Genomic DNA, 13,432 nt, shown 5'->3' on the forward strand with positions numbered 1-13,432 from the left:
GCGGGCCTCTCAGGCTCAGCGGCCGTGGCTCACGGGCCCAGCCGCTCCGCGGCATGTGGGATCCTCCCGGACCGGGGCACGAACCCGTGTCCCCTGCATCGACAGGCGGACTCCCAACCACTGCGCCACCAGGGAAGCCCTATCCTGCTTTCTTATTCTCTCTTTCATGGAGACACTGACCCTCAGACCCATTGCTCTCTCCACATATCCGTGGAAATCACACGATTCTAAAGTAAACATTAGGGCATCTCCCCACACTCCTGCTCCCTTGTCTTTTTAACATGTTCCAGAATAATCACAATTCCGACAGCAGCTACCAAAGGCATCCACATTCTTCCTGTATTTCCTCTAGCCTTTGTTGACTTTGTCAGCTCTCGATGACTGCTTTTCTCCTAAGAAAACCCAATGCATCCTCATTTCTGTGACTATCACAGGTACCCTCTATGTGTCATAACATTTATGCTTCAGAAAGCTTCTGTACTGAACATGTGGCTGCCCTACGGCTCCCTGCCACCTGGGACCCAGCTCTGTTCTTTCCTCCTAACCAATACAAGCAGATGATCAACTGGGACACACATTCATCCAATCTCCAAGACATTCTTTCCTGTGGGGAAGGAAACACCCAAGACACACAGCACACAGTCAGTCTCGGTCTCTGCCTCTGTCTCTGTCTCTGTCTCACAGCAGGAAAGGGTTTGGAAGCTCTTGAAGGGTTTTCCCTCTGGCAGGGTGGCACAGGCATTGGAGGTACTGCACAAGAACCTATCCATTCCTAAGAACGTGTTGGAGTTTGCAGCAGAAAACACTGCAGCTGACTCGCCGTCATTGGTTGTGTGCTTGGTAGCGCTTTCCCAGCACTGGAGATGGATGTAGCTGAGGCCATTTACACTCACTCATCTGGATCCCCTCGATAGAGGGCAAGATTCCGTGGGCTGTGCATCTGTGGAACGGATTGAAGCCAATTGGCCCCAAAGTGGATTGATTTGACCTCTGATCCTGGCCTCATCAGCACTTGTGCTTTAACCAGCGTGTTAATTGACCACAATGGCGTTGGCAGGCTGTACAAATCACAAAAGTCCTCAAAAAAGAGCCCCCTTAACAAATTTCAGAAGGCTTGACCTAAATCCAAGAGCTCCCAGACATCTCACTTACCTTTCATTAAATGTCCTATGTTGATGCCACCAACTAACACCACCTATTCCAGAATGTTTCCAACTTTCTATGAAGTTTCAGGCTGACTCTTAGTGAGATAGACTCAACTTATAAAATACCCACAAGATCTAGGAATGCCTCACACGCACTGCCACTACCATGGAAGCCATTGAGGAGACACTTGAAACCTTGAGAGAGCATTGTGGTGTCAGACGGGGAGGAAGGAAAGATGCTGTGAAAGGGGGTATAGCTTTGGTGAAGTGACTGCAGGGCTTGCCTTTCAGGCTGCACCCTGCTGCCTACCTAATAGCTTCTTCCTCCTGTCCTCCGATATCTACCACTTCCTAAAACTTCCTAGAGGTTGTTACTTTCCCTTAAATTTCACCAACTGGGGTTCATAAGCCTCCTCTTCCAACCATAGATATACATTTTGGAGGGTAAGGGGCGATTCATCACTAATATCATAATGAAGGTGAACTGAGCTAGATGCTCAGGAGGACTGGGAAGTTTCATTTTCATCAGGACTAGGAGAAATGAAGAAGTTGGCAGGTGTGTTTGTTTTTGTTTCTTTTTTTGCGGTACGCAGGCCTCTCCCTGCCGTGGCCTCTCCCGCTGCGGAGCACAGGCTCCGGATGCACAGGCTCAGCGGCCATGGCTCACGGGCGCAGCCGCTCCGCGGCATGTGGGATCCTCCCGGACCGGGGCACGAACCCGTGTCCCCTGCATCGGCAGGCGGACTCTCAACCACTGTGGCACCAGGGAAGCCCGAAGTTGGCAGTTTTGAAGAATGAAGGATTATAGTGGAAGGCTTGGGACAAGACATGAGCAATGGATCCCTAGGAGATGTGTGAAGGGTGAAACAAGTATGAGGGTGGAAAAGTCAGTTTAGATTCCTCTACTTTAAAACTTTTGCTTTGGGTTTTCCTTGGACCCAAAGAATGAGAAGAAAGAATGCTTTTCCTTCTGCCCTCAGGACCTAGGACCTCAGCCAGAGGGCTAATATAACTCTGCTTCATGTGGGTTAAATCAGCCTTTGTGTACTGGCCTAGAAACCTGACCACCACATATGTAACACAGTTTCTATGCAGCAAGGCATTCCAAACTCCAAGTCATTGACTTCTAAATGTTTAGGACACATCTCATGAGGAAGTTGAGAATTACCTACGTATTAATGTGCCTCCTCTTTTTTTTTGTTTGTTAAATCTGTAAAAACCTTGTAAATAGCAACATTATGCAATTGTAATTATGTTATTCAAGCCTAATTCCACTGTAAGGGGGCCCCTGGGAAGTAACTTTAATAAGCTTCGCTCACTACACAGCTATCACGCAAAGGCCATTTCAATGTATACTACAATGGATGTGAACCCTAAGGAAGGGCAGAGAACCACCTCCAAGTTTAGTCATTCTAAAAGAGCAGACCCTACTTGGACTAAGATAAGAAGCTCTCTGTTTTCACAGAAAAAAAGTAGGAGGCACTTTGTTTTCTTTTTCATTTCGTTTGAATCTCTAGAAAATATTTAATGAGCACAATTTACAACTCAGATACTGTGAGATTAGTGCCAGGGAAAAACATCTTCTAGCAAACATACATCTGAATCCCAGTGCACTGTGACCTCAGTTGGCTGGAATGCATAGGGAAGAGGAGGCGGGGAGAAGAGTCTGGTTAACTGTGTTGTTTGGATAACTGAGGGCTAAGAAGAAGTTCCTTTGTTTTCTGATTGCTTATTACTCAAAATCTTTCCAAAACTGTCACGATCTCTTTTCTTGTCTAAGTAAGGAGAATCTAGGCAACACAATTGAATTGTCCTTGCTAGGTGAGTATCTCACTGGGCCTCAGGGTCACATTCTGAACATGGCGGAAGAGATGTAAGAGATACTGTGAGGGTAAAAGATACAGCGGTCGTAGATTGACTTGAGCAATTCCCTTACAGTTTGGTACTTTCCCTCCTTCCCCTGTCCACCCTGCCTTTCAAGCCCCTACCCCTGCCCTTAAACTAAATCCCTTTGAACATTTGCTTTTACTTTATTCTTTTAGTTTTCCTACTTTCAAGGGGTTATTGGCAGTGGATTGCCACAGTCACATGGACCGAAGCAATAAGGCTTAAGTCACAGGCATGTTTAAAATAGTTAAGCAAGCTTTTCCTCTCTTTTATTATAAAAAATAATCTCTTTATTAAAACAGCTGAACCCAAACATATCAGCCAGTAAAGCAGTTAATTCTTTTAGAACAAGCCTTTTTAAAGAAAGAAATGCCTAAGGTATAATTTGATACCTTTCTCACTAATATTTAATTTTTCCATTATCAGCTCACCCATTTAAAGAAAGAAATGCCTAAGGTATAATTTATTACCTTTCTCACTAATATTTAATTTTTCCATTATCAGCTCACCCCGAATCTGAGTCACAAGCTCTTCCCAGCATTTTTCTCTCAATCTTCAGTCAAAGCGCCCTTGGACTACTACTCCCTTCACAGGAGCTCACTTCTCTCAGCCTCAGGGTGGTCTATTTCCTATACTAACGCTGTTCAAGAGGATGCAGAAAAGGTTCAAGTTGCCTTTCAATCTCCTCGAACTGAGTTTCTAATCCCTTTTCCTAGACATGGCAGTGGAGGAGGAGACATGAAATATCATCTTCTACTGGTGGCAAGGTTCAGTCAAAAGCTGAACTTTTAAGACTTCTAGAAAGAGGCAAAGCCTGAGGGAAGTTTCAAAGAAAGGTACCAACTTAAAACATGACTTGACTTCTCCTAGAGGAGGTGGTACTGCCCTCTTATATGAATATGGAAGGATTTGGGGGGGCAAGGTAGGGGGAATGAGGCTGCAGCTGTAGGTGCCATGGATCAGGAATCTCCCAGACATTGTGTAGTGCTTTAGCCCCAGGGACTGTCTAGCCCCTGGGCTGGCCCTGTAAAGTGAGCACTGACTAGCCAAAGTCTTTTAGTGAGCCATAAGATCCACTGAGTGTGATCGCTAGCTCTGTATCGAATCCTACCCTCTAGTTCCCCCTTTGGTATTTCTCTAGTCCAGCATGCCAACCAAGCCTACCTCGTCTAGCCTGCTAGTTCTGTCTTGGTCATGATCACATCTTCCTTTGCTTGATTCTATCATGAACCTCTATCTAAAGTCATCCATCCTTTCTTGGATTCTTTTCCAGTAAGGCCTTCTGCATTGACCAAAACTAAGCTTTCTTCAATTTGCCTTAGTGTTTTAATTATTTATGGAGAAGAAAAACACTCTCTACTTTCATGTACCATTTGATTTATTTAGTGGAGTATAGCCTGATTCTTAAATTTCTCTATTCATCTGTCACTAATAACACGGGAGCTTGAGTTGGTGGTTAAGAGGGACCAAAATGATTTTTTCAAAATGATGTTTTCCTAAGTAAACTATATTCTTTGCGCAAAACAAAATATTTAGGAAACAACTTAAACAAGGTTTTCAAATAGCCATTTAAATCATTTCACCACATCCCTTATATCTGCTTGTTTTCTTGTGATTTGCCTCTACCCAAAATGGATTAGTGGAAAAAGAAAGCCAAATGCTGATGAACTTCAAGTTGGGTTCTGCTTACTTGAGGTTGGGCTATACTCTACAAATGTAACGTAACAGAATGGTCATCCCATGGGGGATTATTTAAATCTCTTTAGATTTTTTTTCTTACTGATCTCAACAGCAATACATGTTCATTGTAGAAAATTTAGAAAACACAGAAAGGCACAAAGGAAATTAAAATTGCTCAAAATCCCTTTAGATCATTTATTCTATTTTATCCTCCTGTTTGGGCTCACTTCATAGACTATTGCATGTTATTATAACATCCATCCAGCCAAAGAATACCTGAAGTCAGCCTGATTCTCAAATTAGTCCACTTTACTTTTATTTTATTTTATTGCTGGCAGTGTTACTCATATGTCTGGTGGCGGAGGCTGAATCTGTTTAGATTGTGGGCAGCTTTCAGTGATCCACTTATTCCTTATTTCACTCGATGTAGCTAAGCAGGAGGAGATAGCAGATGGCTATCTACCTCATCTGTAACTTGGTTTACTACACAAAACTACTCTACCAAAAAGTGTTGTTCCAAGGACTCCCATTCTGCCTACCTTGTCTTAGACTTAGTATAAACAACTTTATTACCAAGCTACTCATCTCATCACATTCTTGTCCTTAAGCCAAGTGGAATCAACTTGCAAGGAGTGGGAGGTGGCAAACAGCCAAATGGTAATACTTCGTACGCTGGGTGGTCACATCTATGTGACATCAAACAATTGGATGTAACTTGAAAACTCAGTTGAATCAAGTAAGCATTAATTAGACAAAAGGCCACAATGGATTGGCCCTTTTATTTTAGCCTCCTCTTCAGCCAAAGCTAGTCGACTTAATCAAGCACATTTCCCACCTGGCTGGTTACTCCTAGCCCATTAAAATAATGGAATCTGTGCAATACGATTCTCTCTTACCCCTTCTCTGGTCCATGCCGTCTTCTCAGCTCAAGATGACTGATAGGTAGACCACAGACATAGACACAAGGTACCTTTTAAAAACCTACAATACATCTGTTATTTGTATGTTGTTTGGGTTTCTCTGGAGTGGTTTGTAAAAACTGTGCTATCTTACCTCCTTTCCAGTTTGGATTTGCTGCAGGACGAGCAATAGTGGATCTCTTTCAAAGAGGCACTGAGAGCAGAGGTGACTGTTAATCTGTATTCTAACTTTGGCTCACTGCAAATTAGAGTGGCTCCAGATGCCACTAAAGATTTTTCAAAGGTGACCTAATTCCAAGCAAATGAACGTGCGCACATGGAGTTATAGACCTGGCAGGGCCCTGGAGACCATCAACCGTGTTGAAATGTGGAAAAGTATGTTAGGGTCCAGAGAGGAGAAGCTATCTTCCTAAAGTCACCATCTAGTTAGTAAAAGAGGAACTGCTCTTACCAAGTCAAAAAGAGATCTGAGTTATCAAGGACAACCCTTGACCCTTAGGAACACTCCTTAGAGATCCTGGGGAAAGACCCCTAAGTGTACGTATGGGCATAAGCTTGGCAGGAATACTTTGGTTTGGGGTGTTTTGAGCTAGGTGACTGTATTTACATCACAGTCCAGAGAGAGAGAGAGAAAAAAATTGCAGATTCCTTGGTCACTATATCACCTTTATCATGCAGACAGGATCTCATCCAGAGCCATACATGTTCCTAAGTTGATTTGGCCCGAGTGGATGAAAAACAAACCTCCAATTCTGCCCAGCCTTATGGATTCATTTGTTAGTTGAAAGCACATGGTCTTAGTCCTATTTATAGAATTAAAGTCTCAGAAATACCTGAGAAGAGGCCTGACTTCAGAGGACATCTTAGGAACATTTTCACTGTGCCCATCATCCAAATAAGAGCTCCAGTATATGAGGAGGGAAGTCAGAGGAGAACCAAGCCTGCAAACTTCAAAACGAGATAAGAACCAATTCTGATTACTATTGTTGACAACACCTTTCTCCTCCAGAGCCATGAAATCTGAGTTGTGGGCACAGTTCTGTACCCAGTGGGAATAGTCTGGCCAGGGAGGGACTTTGCCCGTGCACTCACTGGCTCCAGCTACCTCAGGATGATTGAGCCCAGCATGGGAAGTAGTCCCAGGTGAATTTCTCATGACCATGCTTTTCTGGAATGAGAGATCAAAGGAAAAGCAATTGCTCCGAGCAAATGCTTAGAATCCTCTAGGGGACTAGCTGATGGAGGTAGGTTCTTTATAAGTGGCAGTATATTAACTTAATTGGGACATATTTGATGTGACTAAGAAGCAAGACCTGCTTGTTCTTTTGGGTATCCCCCGGTCCAGGAGCAATCTAGGGTCAGATTAAATTCACCTGGATGGTTGTGGGTCTGCAGAACCTGTCTCATAGGTCAGACTTGGGTTGACTTGGTCTCTTGTCCCCAAAGGACAAATATTAACATGAAATATCCTTATTTATGCCTATAAAGTGCAACACTACTTTAATGGTTTGTAGTGACAGTGTTCCAAAAGGGTGTCAAAAGATGGTTATGTTACTCCAGAGAAGTAAATTTTTTCCCTCTCTGTGTATATCTCAATCTATATTTCTGTGTACCTTTCTGGGATTAAAGCTCAGATCTTATAACCTTCTCTATCCTCTTTCTACAGTTTATGCTCTAGCCCAAACCTACTGCTTGCTCTTTCCCCTGACCTTTTCTGATTCCATGCCTTTATTCATGCTTCTCCCTCTACCTGAAATTCCCTCCGAATACTACCATGGGAAGCCAATCCTTCAAAGTCTGGTCAAATATCACTTTCTCCAAAAAGCCTTCCTTTTTCCCACTAGTGATATGTCCCTATTTCTGAAGTCCTGTAATAATTGTACCTATACTTCTTTAAAAGTTATATAATAATAACTTGTTTTCTAGCTATTTGTATATTTGTCTTGTTGTCTCTACTATACTTCATTCTAGAGAGAGAAAAGAAATGTTACAAGCTTCTTGATGGCAGGAACCATGTTCAATTCATCTTTGTACTCTGCACAGTGCCTGACATATATAAAAGGCACTCAATAAATATTTGGTGAATGAATAAATGAATGTTTCTATGCCTCTCTGTATATCTTTCCTCTGTGCATTTTCATCTCTTTTCCTTTCTTATTTAATGTTTTTCCGGTGTTTCCATCCATCTACCTCTCACCACCCTTCTCTATCTGTATCTCTATATAAATTTATATATATATATAATTTAGTTAACCATTATAAAAAATGTATTTTGTATTTGTTGTGTTTATTAAGTTGAGATGGGTGTTGAATTTTGTCGAAAGCTTTCTCTGCATCTATTGAGATGATCATGTTTTTTTCTGCGTCAATTTGTTAATATGGTGTATCATGTTGATTGATTTGTGTATATTGAAGAATCCTTGCATTCCTGGAATAAACCCCACTTGATCATGGTGTATGATCCTTTTAATGTGCTGTTGGATTCTGTTTGCTAGTATTTTGTTGAGGATTTTTGCATCTATGTTCATCAGTGATATTGGCCTGTAGTTTTTTTTCTTTGTGACATCCTTGTCTGGTTTTGGTATCAAGGTGATGGTGCCACTGTCTTTGGATAGCAAAAATGGTCTCCATTCATGCTTTGAAAAGAATCCAATTATTGTTTACTATGGTTTTCTCTTAAGGCACTGAGAGGAACCAATTTTAGGAATTATAATACCTAGCCAAGATAAGTGGAGACTAAAGAACTAAGGGGTGGGGCATGATAGCTGTCTTGATGTATGTGAAAGGCTTCAATGAAGAGCAGGATTTCACTTTGTCTTAGGTGGTCTCAGGAGACAGAATCTGAATCAAATGATGGAAGCTAGAAACATAAGGTCAATATAAGGAAGAATTTCCTAGAAATCAGAGCAGTCCAAAAATGAATGTGTGGGTCTCAAAGACAGTGAGTTCTCTGTTATTAGGGGTATTCAGATAGAGGCTGAATGGCCATGTGGTGGGGATAGAGTAGATGATATTTCTAGGTTTGTAGGGGGGTTGCAATAAATGATCTTTGAAGATCTCTTCCTACTTTGAGAGTCTCTTGGTCTATGATTCCCTAACATGCCTACTTAAAATAGACTAAGGTGGTTTTCAAATTTTAAGAACATGTAAAGACAGATCAATTCCAATGAAAAACAGAAGAAAACATTACAGGAAGTAGAACTAGAAAGTTCAGACAGCCCTATGATAAATCACTGTCTTTGACCACTAAGTTTTACTCTGAGTTTCTTGGCAGTTAAGGTAAAAATGGAAGAAAACAACAAAATTGAGTCATATGGTTCTCTGTCGAGAAAAAAAAAATGCCTGTGAGTTCATCTGCCCGGATTTTTTTTCCTGCCACTGAATTCTAAGAGGAATTTATTATGTAATTCCTTGTACAATAGGTAGTGTTTATTATAATGGACAATGTGGTTTTACAAAAGATACAGATATAATCTTCAAATGGAAATGTCTTTTCTTCCCCTTCGAAAAAAGGGGATGTGTGTAAACTGTCAAATCTTAAGCCGGTAAGAGCCTTTTTCTGTCAGAACACTAAGGTATTATGGTTAAGGTAAATTGCTTTCTGTTGATCTGCCTCAATATGGAGACCCAGAACAGAGAACCTAGAAGAATGGACAGTTGACACGATCCTTAGCTATTCTCTAGTGTCTCCTGTATCAAATGATCCTTTCGATCACGGACAATTCATTGTTGAATTCTCTGAGGGGTCTCTCAAGGAGGATTGAGATTAGGAGCCTAAAGATTTGTGGTCTTTGCCAATTACTTGCTGGCAAAGGACAATAGAGATATGCATCCTGGTCCTACCTACCCAGTAGGGATGCCGTGAGGATGGAAGAAGAGAAAACTGATGTCGAATCACTGGGGAAAGTTACAATATCTAACCAAATGTCAGGGGTGAGGGATAGTGCTATTGCCACCAGACTGCATCTCACTAGGGCCTAGGCCTCTGGCAGGGCTTTGGTAGTTAGCTACTGGGAAAAGCCAATTTGTGAGATCTGCTATGAAGTGCCATTGCATATTGACAGGGGCAAGGCATTCAACCTCACAGAAAGATGATTTTGTGAAATTAATGAAGCTTTGATAGAGTAAGGACCCTCGTCCAGTATCAGAGTAGGTCTTATTCAAAGACAGTCTAGCAACCGAAAGTAATTTCAAAACAATTCAAATTCTTGTGCTAATCAAAAACCATGAAGGAGATTCAGAGCAGCTCGTTAAATTCCCCTTTATCTCGTGTGGGTTTTTTTTTTTGTTTGTTTGTTTCTTGCATCATATTCCACAGGTCTCCAGTGTCTTTCTCTTCAATTTTTCCACCCCACTCCCAACTTTCCTTGGACCTCCAGGCAGAGCAATCCTCTTTTCTCAATATTTTCCTCTGTCCAAGCACTTTATTATGTATATTGGTTTAGAATGCAGCCTAAATCCTTTCCCCCTGCCTCTCATGTATTCTTGCTCTCTCTTCTTGATTGTGTATAGCAAAAGGCCAAAGATCAGTTTTGCTAAACATAGGAGGGAGAAGTTGGAATGGCGAGGATCCGAGAAAATACAACTCAGCTTCTCCTTGATGCACTGGGAGAGGCAGAAGATTGTTAACATCTACACATGCATAATTTTTCACTCCATCACACCATGACATGGAAATTTAGTCTGTTCTTCATTATGGACAGATGGATCATCAGAATAACTCACTTTAACTCTCTTTTGTTATTAACCCAATTTCTCTTGTTTTTCACTCCAACTCATAGAATAGATTTTCCCACAAGAGTTGGAAACAAAGACCTTTGGAAACAATAGTTGATTATCACAAAACCTTCTTGTGGATGAGGTGAGAAAAGGTAGCAAGCCTGGTGGAAAGGCTGGGGTTCCTCTTGGACTGGTTGTATACATCATTCTAAGAGATGTCATCTTCAGCATGTAGAAGGAGCAAGGAGGAGTTGGCTAAACTTCCCAGTGTTTCCTATGTCTTCCCTTTGTAGTGCAGCTTCAGTATTTGACTTGTGGTATGAAATCCCCAAGCATTAGGAACACCTCTTCAAACAAAAATCCAACCCCAAATTCTAAAGCCAAATGTAGATATTTTGGTAACTGATTGCACCAGTCATTCTTCCCTATTGGTAAAGATTCTGGCTAAGAGAAAGAAAATTGAGTTGAAAGCACCTTAAAGATGTGGAGAAAACATCTTCATCCTCTCATTTATGGCTCTAAAACACTGGCTATAGAGTTAAAGAAACGCCAGCTTCTGTACATTTTAGAAAGGTAAAGAAGTATACACTATGTGTAGATTTCTTCAAGATTCTTCCCAGATTAACAATGTAAATCACTTTAGTAGTCACTCTAACCTTGCTATTTCATGTAAGTCATGGGATGCTGATACCAGATGGGATATGCATTCTGGTTTCATACCAGTATTGGCACAATGTCTAAAGCACTTAGCAAAGGCTCTGGCATGTATTAATGAAAAAGCAGGTCAAGCTTAACGGTGATGAAAATGATATCTATCCTTAACCATCTACCCAAATACCTTGCCTACAGACCCCCCAATATTCAGTTTTCATACCTTGTTTTTTTTTTATGGTGCCAATAAATAGATTCATATAACTTCAAAGGTGGAAGGGACCTCAAAGATCATTTAGTTCAACTTCTTATTTCACAGACTGGTAAACTATTCCCAGAGAAGAAAGTACCCTCTCTTAGTTTGCACAGCTGGTTAGTGGCAGAGCTGGGACTAGTACTTCCTTTCTCTTTGTTTCAGGTGCATAGTTACTGTTAAATTCAAACGCTAGCTGTCGGCGAAATATCCACTATTGAAAAGGCACCAAGTGTCCTCAATAACTTCTGCACTTCACTTCAATATATTCTGACCCCTTTCCATTATGAAGCAGACAAATCATTAGTGATTAATTAGGTCTTCATATGGCACTATCATTTCTAGCCTGCTCCACGATCTTGCATTTTCTCCCTTCGTCTTTGGCACCGATTGAAAAAGCTACACAAACTATTTTTTGGACGAGCTCAGTTGGTTAGTTATATCACATCAGTAGAAAGGAAAGGCCTCAACTTTTGATTATTTAGTCTACACTCTTAAGAATTTCCTGACTTATACTTTCTAAATGGACTTAGTCTTTAGACCCTACAAGGAAGTAAATCATACTTATGTGAATAATGTATTTATTCAGTGTTCTCCTCCCCCATGGGAGAGAGGCTTGAATCTGCCAATCTATGGATCAGTTTAGGATCACATATCAACCAATTAGTTTCCAAATCCACTAACCCAAATCTTCTGACTGTGAAAGGTTACAACTAGAACAAGAGTCTGCTAAGAGCTGCCAGATCTCCCACGTAACAGTTTTTCAGACTAACTTGTTAAAATAATGCCTTCATGATATTAGGTTACCTGATTTTAAAATTCCACCTTGTATTTGTGCCAGTGAGTTCTAATTCACTTAATTATGACACTCACCAGAGTGGTATTATCTATCCTGGGAAAGAGAGAATTGAATGTATTCAAAGTCAGTTGTAGGCAATGGCAACAGTAACTTCAATGGAACTGCAGTTCTGACCTGTCCTTCTTGTCCCTTATAAATATAAACTTAACTTCCAGAAGCCTGATTTAATATACTGACTATTAACCAGTAAACAGACTATTACCCAGAGGTCTAATATACCATTCGCTTACCTGACTGCAGTAGAACAATATGGAAGAGGCAGTTGTCTAGATTCCGTCCAAGGTGTTACTCGTTAGCGTGACTCATTGGTTAATCTGCATCCTGTGAGATCAGCTGGATATTCATACAGCCTGGTGACCCTGAGAATGTGCTTGGAAGTTTCTCCAGTCATTCTTTTCTTTTATCACAGTGTCAAAGAGGTACCGGCAAATGGGCAATAGTTGGAGTTTCTTTTCTGCTTCTTTTCCAATCCCATCTCTGAGCCAAGGAATCAATGCAAGGATGACACATATGGCAAAGAGATCTGGGAAAATACTCCGTTCATCAGGTCTGCAGAAGCAGCCAGACCAGATAAATGGTTTCCAGAGTGGAGTTTTGTTTGTGGTAGGGGTGCTGAAGTGATCTGGATTGTCAGTTTATGAGCAATCAGGTAACTGTGGAATTTCCAAAGCATATTTCCACTTTAGCTCATCATCCTTGGAGTAAACATCAACTGTGGCTATTAACTCCAGGCATCATTAGCTTTCTGAAGAGCCAGATAACCTGTCATTTTCAGATCAGGAAATTGCTAATCTATTCCTTTTAGCAGAAAATCTCATCATAATCAAAAGCACTATCACTGTGTACCTACTATGTGGCAGAAACTGTACATACGTGATCTCTCCTGATCCTCACAACAGTTCTGGGAGGCAGGTGCTATTATTAACTCCAATTTTCAAGTGAAGAAACAGGCTCAGAAAGGGTAAACAAATGCCCAAGGCCACAAAGGTGGTAAGTGGCGAGTGGAATCAAAACGAGATTCACATTCTACTATACTCAAATGAGGCAAAATTATCCAAGGAGACCAAAATAACATTTTCACTGCAGACTTTGTAAGGCAGTGGACTATTTGGAATTCTGAATTCTAGGAATTTATTTCCCACTTGAGGGAACAGTTTCCTAGCTTTGAGGCGTGGTTCGACAGATACTTGATGGATGAGGCAGCTACTGGAGAACACATAAGGGTGGGGGGCAAGCATATTCAGCAACCAGAGGTAGAGTGTGTGCTCCCTGTGTTTTGCCTGGCTGGGTAGGTAGAAATGAGTTCCTTCAGAATGTG

This window comes from Neophocaena asiaeorientalis, unplaced genomic scaffold, assembly GCF_003031525.2.
Source record: "Neophocaena asiaeorientalis asiaeorientalis breed wild unplaced genomic scaffold, Neophocaena_asiaeorientalis_V1.1 scaffold41, whole genome shotgun sequence".
In the NCBI taxonomy this organism is placed as follows: Eukaryota; Metazoa; Chordata; class Mammalia; order Artiodactyla; family Phocoenidae; genus Neophocaena; species Neophocaena asiaeorientalis.